The sequence below is a fragment of the Trachypithecus francoisi genome, unplaced genomic scaffold, assembly GCF_009764315.1.
Source record: "Trachypithecus francoisi isolate TF-2019V2 unplaced genomic scaffold, Tfra_2.0 Contig01580, whole genome shotgun sequence".
NCBI lineage: Eukaryota > Metazoa > Chordata > Mammalia > Primates > Cercopithecidae > Trachypithecus > Trachypithecus francoisi.
The window spans coordinates 713,968-721,864 of NW_022681443.1; the positions used below are offsets into that span (position 1 = coordinate 713,968).

The 7,897-nt window shown below is 53.8% G+C and overlaps 1 non-coding gene across 1 annotated transcript; it reads left to right on the top strand.

Moving 5' to 3' along the window:
- Window positions 1-6,231: 6,231 nt before the first annotated feature.
- LOC117070602 lies at window positions 6,232-6,339 on the top strand. The gene has a single exon (XR_004431976.1). It is a non-coding gene; the product is annotated as a small nucleolar RNA U13 (small nucleolar RNA).
- Window positions 6,340-7,897: the final 1,558 nt, after the last annotated feature.

Below are 7,897 nucleotides of genomic sequence, written 5' to 3' on the forward strand. Positions count from 1 at the left end.
TGGTGCTTCATGCCTGTAATCCCAGCACTTTGGGAGGCTGAGGCAGGTGGATCACCTGAGGCCAGGAGTTCAAGACCAGCCTGGCCAGCATGGTGAAACCCGGTCTCTACTAAAAACGCAAAACTTAGCCAGGCATGGTGGCGCATGCCTGTGATCCCAGCAACTTGGGAGGCCGAGGCAGGAGAATCCCTTGAACCCAGGAGGCGGAGGTTGCAGTGAGCCGAGATGGCGCCACTGCACTCCAGCCTGGGTGATACAGTGAAACTCTGTCTCAAAAAAAAAAAAAAAAAAAAAAGGTGCATGTCAAAAATGTGGCACAGGGCCGGGGTAAGGGGGCTGCTTTATTTTTATTTCATTTATTTATTATTTTTGTTTTTTTTTTTTTTTTTTTTTTTTGAGACGGAGTCTCGCTCTGTCACCCAGGCTGGAGTGCAGTGGCGCGATCTCGGCTCACTGCAAGCTCCGCCTCCGGGTTTACGCCATTCTCCTGCCTCAGCCTCCCGAGTAGCTGGGACTACAGGCGCCCGCCATCTCGCCCGGCTAATTTTTGTATTTTTTTAGTAGAGACGGGGTTTCACCGTGTTAGCCAGGATGGTCTCGATCTCCTGACCTCGTGATCCGCCCGTCTCGGCCTCCCAAAGTGCTGGGATTACAGGCTTGAGCCACCGCGCCCAGCCCATTTATTTATTTATTTTTGAGACGGAGTCTCACTCTGTCTCAAGGCTGGAGTGCAGTGGCACAATCTCGGCTCACTGCAACCTCTGCCACCCGGGTTCAAGCAATTCTCTTTCCTCAGCCTCCCGAGTAGCTGGGATTACAGGCATGTGCCACTACCCCTGGCTAATTCTTGTATTTTTAGTAGAGATGGAGTTTCACCATGTTGGCTAGGATGGTCTCAATCTCCTGACCTCGTGATCCACTTGCCTTGAACTCTCAAAGTGCTGGGATTACAGGCATGCACCACCACGCCTGGCTGATTTTTGTATTTTTAGTAGAGATGGAGTTTCACCATGTTAGTCAGGATGGTCTCGATCTCCTGACCTCGTGATCCGCCTGCCTTGGACTCCCAAAGTGCTGGGATTACAGGTGTGAGCCACAGTGCCCGGTCTGGAGCTGCTTTTTTTTTTTTTTTTTGAGATGAGTCTCGCTCTGTCTCCCAGGCTGGAGTGCAGTGGCCAGATCTCAGCTCACTGCAAGCTCCGCCCCCCCGGGTTTACGCCATTCTCCTGCCTCAGCCTCCCGAGTAGCTGGGACTACAGGCACCTGCCACCTCGCCCAGCTAGTTTTTTGCATTTTCTAGTAAAGACGGGGTTTCACCGTATCAGCCAGGATGGTCGCGATCTCCTGACCTCGTGTGATCCGCCCATCTCGGCCTCCCAAAGTGCTGGGATTACAGGCTTGAGCCACCTCGCCCGGCCTGGAGCTGCTTTAGTATTCGTTGGATGTTGCTGCTCCCACAGTCCTCAGGAGATCTGGCTCCACTTGGCCAAGCCCCAGTTCCATGGCCTGTGAGAATCGTGACCCCTCCCTCCTAGGTTGGTAGGTGCCCACAGGTCACTTTCCAGGGCTTCCGTTCTCTTGGGGTTGGGGAGGATGTGCTGCCAGGCACAAAGCCAGGCCCTCTGGTGGTTCCACAGTAGATCCACTGGCAGAATTGTGCTATGAAAGAGCTCTCAACATCTTGCCCCAGCACCACCCAGGCCCCCAGCAGGTCAAGGGCACCTGAGAGTCCAGGAGGGTTTGACCTGGCCACTGGGTCCTGCCCAACTTCCCCTACCCCCACCAAGCGCTGGCCGGTCCCCCTTCCCTCTCTTGGCTGCTGCTGCTCCTGGGCCCCATGCCCCTGCCCTGCTTGCCTCGTCCCTGGTTCCCAGACGGGTTTTCCCTCCTGTCCAATCCGCACACCCGCAGCAGGGGCTTTCTAAAACTGGGAGCGGCCATGTTGCTCCCCTCTGTGAATCTCTGCCCTGACTCCCTGTTCCCTTAGGATGGAGTTCTGGCACACAAGCCCCTCTGTCTGCCGTGGTCTCCTTTCTCTACCCCTTTGGGTCCCCTAGGCTCCAGGCTTCCTTTGCGTGACGGAGCAGTAGCACACTCTTCCATCATCACTGCTGTCCCCCTACATGCACTTTCCACTCCCACCCCCTCCCCTGGCAGACCCCCTAAGACTCAGGACTCAGATCAATCATCATTTGCCACCTCCAGGAAGCCATCCTAGATTCCCTAGATGAGGCTGGAAGCCTGCTCTGGATCCCACAGTACTTGGAACTTGACATGTTTTTTCCTTGTGGTTCCCCCAGACTGTGAGCCCCCTGAGGCCAGGGACCAGCTGTGAATCACTTCTGTGTCCCTAGTGCCCAGTACAGAGCACTGGTGTCTGTCTCCGAGGGATGTTTGTTGATTGACTGACTGACTGGAAGTGAATGACCACTGAGTCAGGCACCCTCGAGGCAGGAAACAGCCACAGCCTCAGCTCCACACCAAATGGCAAGGGACTGGATGTCCCCATAAACCCACTGGGAAGCCCTGCAGCCATCCTGAAAGGCTGGGGGCTAATGGCAGTTTCCGGTCCACGAAGGGGCCAGGATTTAACTGTGAGTCACCCGTGTCACCCCAGCGTCCCACAGTACTTTACAAGGGGACTTGACTTTGATGGAGCTTCCGCCACGAGCACACATTATGGAAGGCAAACCTTTTAATGCCCACAACAGCCCCTTGAAGTACTTCTTGCTCTCCCCTTGTTATAGGAGGAAACTGCAGCTCAGAGAAGGATGTGACTTACCCAAGGGCAATAATTTAGTGACTCACATCCCAGCAGGTCTGACTCTAGAGCCCAAATCCCCTCCCTACCCAGGCTGCCTCCCTACCAGTCATGATACCTTTTTTTTTTGCTGAGCACTTACTGTGGGCTGGACCCTGGAACAAGCATTTCACTCACAGGCTCCTTTAATTACCAGAACAGCCTGATGAGGGAGGTGGTACAGTTGTCCCCGGTAAGGGGCCAGGACTCAGCAGCACAATGAGGTGACGTCCAGGTCAGTTGGTCTCACAGCCCAGGTGGCCCCCTGAGCTGACCCAGGTCTTCTCATTGGAGACTGCCTGGGGACCGGGTGCCTTGGGTCCCCCTGCTTGGGGGTAGGGTAGGCATGGGGGGAGGTCTGGGTGTACCTTGGTGAGGCTGACTTGAATGAGCCCCATGTGGAAGCCACATGAGGAGGCCTCAATATGGAGCTACCTCCACACTGCTGCCTCAGTTTCCCTAGTAAAGCAGGGCAACAGTTTATTCCCAAAGGGCCCAGAAAGGCTAGATCCCCCTGCAAAGGGCAGGAGGGGTTTCCGGGTGCCTGTGTGCTTGGCTGGCCCTTGCCCTGTCACCACCCCACAGCTCCAGCTTCATCGCCTGTGTCCTGGGGGCTGCCAACCTCGCTTTCTTTCCAGAGCCCCTGAGCTCTTGCAAAGGCCGCTCCCTGCCCGGAACTCCCAGGCCAGCCCCTCCCTAGCTCTGGCCATCCTGGCCCCAGTCGGTCTCCCGCTCTGTGAGCTCCTTGCGGCTTCTCAAGACCAGGACTCAACCAGGCCGGAGGCGGGGGAGGAGCCTGCATCTTCAAGTTGGTCACCTGGCTTGGCCATCCACTGGCCCTGGGACCTCGACGGTGGCATCTCCAGAGCCATATCCCAGCTGCTCCCGTGTGGTTGCGTCCTCTCTCAGGGCGGGGCAGCTGACTGCACTGGCCAAGTGTGTGTGAAAGGTGACTGACGGTGGACCTGCCCTCTGGACTCAGCAACGTGACATGGATACACTGATGCAGGGGGGTGGGAGGTGCTATAGAGAGAACTTCACAGGGACCTGACTGGCCCTGACCCTCTGGACTCCAGCAGATTCTCACGATCTCCTGAGGAAGACAGGTTTATAGGTGTCCCTGGCTCCACACCCAGGGTGTCCCAACAACCCAACTCCAATCTCACGCAGTCTCTCCCCTCTTCACTCATTCAGTTGCTGAAAGTCTGTGTCATCCACTGGCTGTGACCTCAACTGTGGCATCTCCAGAACCACATTCCAGCTGCCCCCACGTGGCTGTGTCCTCACTCAAGAGTAGAGCAGCTGGCTGCACTGGCCAAGTGGGTCTGAAAGTCGACAGGAACATTCATTCCAGCATTAGAAGAAGGAAGTGGGCCAGGCGCCGTGGCTCATACCTGTAATCCCAGCACTTTGGGAGGCCGAGACAGGGGGATCACCTAATGTCAGGAGTTTGAGACGAGCCTGGCCAGCATGGTGAAACCCCGTCTCTACTAAAAATACAGAAATTAACCAGGCGTGGTGGCAAGTAGCGCCTGTAATCCCAGCTACTTGGGAGGCTGAGGCACGAAAATCACTTGAACCTGGAAAGCGGAGGTTGCAGTGAGCCTAGATTGTGTCATTGAACTCCAGCCTGGGTGACAAGAGCAAAACTCTGTATCAAAAAAAAAAAAAAAAAAAGACTGTAATCCCAGCACTTTGGGAGGCCGAGACGGGCAGATCACGAGGTCAGGAGATCGAGACCATCCTGGCTAATACAGTGAAACCCCATCTCTATTAAAAAAAAACACAAAAAACGGCCTGGCGCGGTGGCTCAAGCCTGTAACCCCAGCACTTTGGGAGGCCGAGACGGGCGGATCACGAGGTCAGGAGATCAAGACCATCCTGGCTAACACGGTGAAACCCCGTCTCTACTAAAAAAAAAAACAAAAAACTAGCCGGGCGACGTGGCGGGCGCCTGTAGTCCCAGCTACTTGGAAGGCTGAGGCAGGAGAATGGCGTAAACCCAGGAGGCGGAGCTTGCAGTGAGCTGAGATCCGGCCACTGCACTCCAGCCTGGGCGGCAGAGCGAGACTCCATCTCAAAAAAAAAAAAAAAAAAAAAAACACACACACACCCACAAAACTAGCCGGGCGAGGTGGCGGGCGCCTGTAGTCCCAGCTACTCGGAGGCTGAGGCAGGAGAATGGCGTGAACCCGGGAGGCGGAGCTTGCAGCAAGCTGAGATCTGGCCACTGCACTCCAGCCTGGGTGGCAGAGCGACACTCCGTCTCAAAGAAAGAAAGAAAGAAAGAAAGAGAGAGAGAGAGAGAGAGAGAGAGAGAAGGGGGGGGAGGGAGGGAGGGAGGGAAGAAAATGTGTCCTGTGCAGATTTGCATCTGTGTTTATTCATGCTTAAACCTCTCCAGAAGGATTTGCACACATATGTTTGTGCTCACACACATCCAGGGTGAGGAAACCCAGTGTGAAGGGGCCCTGGACACACAAGACCCTGGGAACAGTGGTTGCCTCCTTGGGGAGGGAGCCAGAAGACCAGGGGACAGGGGTGATGGAACACATTTCAGTGTTAAATGCTTTCATATGTTCTGCACTATTTCCCACGTGCATGTGATATCTATTCCAAAATAAAGTTTTAAAAAATAATAGTCCTGAATGGAGCATGGTATGGGAGTGGCAGGGCTGGCACCAAACTCAGGGTTCAGTGTCCGGCTCTGCCACGCACCTGCTTCAATCAATGATCCTCCCTGGAAATTCACTTCCTCACCTGAGATGAGATGAAGAAATGGGATTAAGTGAGGCCCTGAGCGTGGCCAGGCCCACTGAGTCCTAGTAGCAGCTATTATTCTTGTTAATATCCTGGTCAAGCCTGTTCCAGGCACCTGAGTGACACAGACATGAAGGGTTACACCCTGTCCCTGCGCTCACCCTGCAAGGGCAAAGGGGAGAGACAGCAACGCCAGGGAGAGCTGATGCAACTGACTCAGCCAGAGGAGCCAGGGAAGGCTGCACAGCACAGGTGACGCCTGCACTGAATCTTCAAAGATAAATAGGCATAATCAGGGGACCAAAGGAGAGAGGGTGCTCCAGGCTGGGAAGCAGGGCCTGCCAAGACTGTAAAAAAAATGCTGGGCATACCCACGTCCACACCATGTAAACAGAGCAGTAGATGCACTCATGAACACCTGTGCTCACAGCGGCTCCATTCTCTACACTCCTGCTTACATACACAGCCCAAGCGCGTGCTTGTCTGGGCCCCCCACGTGCACAGCAGACAGCCTGCCGGCTACCTGTGTGACCCACTTATGTCTCTCAACCTCTCTGGGCCTCAGTTCACTCACCTCTTACGTGGAAAAAATGACAGGTACATGGTGAGGGTTATATGAGACAGTACCTGTGTAGTACCAAGGGCAATGTTCAGTAAACGTTTGCTGGATGATCCTTTTGTAGTTCATAAGCATGATGATTGGGCTTTCATGCTCATGCATGAGATGGGCCTCCCTTCAGTCTTGTTACAGGCCGGCTCTGTGGCTCATGCCTGTAATCCCAGCACTTTGGGAGTCCAAGGTGGGAGGACTGCTTGAGGCCAGGAGTTCAAGACCGGCCTGGGCAACATAGTGAGAGCTCATCTGTAGAAAAGGTTTTTTGTTTGTTTTTAATTAGCTGGGCATGGTGGTGCAGCTGTGGTCTCAGCTACTGGAAAGGCTGAGGTGAGGCCAGGTGCGGTGGCTTACACCTGTAATCCCAGCACTTTGGGAGGCTGAGGCGGGTGGATCAGGAGGTCAGGATCTCCTGACCTCAGGTGATCCACCTGCCTTGCCCTCCCAAAGTGCTGGGATTACAGCCTGAGCCACTGTACCCAGCTACAATGTATTTATTTATTTATTTATTTTTGAGCAGACTGCTTTTTTTTTTTTTTTAGACGGAGTCTCGCTCTCACCCAGGCTGGAGTGCAGTGGCCCGATCTTGGCTCACTGCAAGCTCCGCCTCCTGAGTAGCTGGGACTACAGGCGCCACCACCACACCCGGCTAATTTTTTTGTATTTTAGTAGAGACAGGGTTTCACTGTGTTAGCCAGGATGGTCTCGATCTCCTGACCTCGACATCTGTCGAGTAAAAGGACATTCGTCTGCATGACCATAATCCAGTGCACACACTCTGGAAATGGAACCTAGGATACAGCACCATCTACTATGCGATCCATATTCAAAGTTCCTTAGTGGTTCCTGTGAGGTCATTGGAGACCCTTGCTCTTTTTTTTTTTTTTTTTTTATACAGAGTGTTGTTCTGTTGCCCAGGGTGGAGTACAGTGGCAAGATCTCTGGGCTCACTGCAACCTCCGCCTCCCAGGTTCAAGCGATTCTCCTGCCTCAGCCTCCCAAGTAGCTGGGATTACAGGCGTCTGCCACAACACCTGGCTAATTTTTGTATTTTTAGTAAAGACGGGGTTTCACCATGTTGGCCAGGATGGTCTCGATCTCTTGACCTCGTGATCCACCCTCCTCGGCCTCCCAAAGTGCTGGGATTACAGGCATGAACCACTGTGCCTGGAATATTTTGAATTTTCATCACATGTATGTTTCTAATATTATGAAGGTTCTTTCTTTATTACAAAAGTAATACACGCTTATCAGGCCAGGCATGGTGACTCACGCCTATAATCCCAGCACTCTGGGAGGCCTGAGCAGGCGGATCACTTGAGTTCCAGAGTTCAAGAGAAACCTCAAACTCTGAGAAACCCTGTCTCTACTAAAATTACAAAAATTAGCCAGGTGTGGTGGTGGGCACCTGCAATCCCAGCTACTTGAGAGGCTGAGACAGGAGGATTGCTTGAACATGGGAACTTAAGGTTGCAGTGGGCTGAGATCTCGCTATTGGCAACATGGTGAAACTCCCGTCTCAGGCCGGGCGCGGTGGCTCAAGCCTGTAATCCCAGCACTTTGGGAGGCCGAGACGGGCGGATCACGAGGTCAGGAGATCGAGACCATCCTGGCTAATATGGTGAAACCCCGTTTCTACTAAAAAAATACAAAAACTATCCGGGTGAGGTGGCGGGCGCCTGTAGTCCCAGCTACTCGGGAGGCTGAGGCAGGAGAATGGCGTA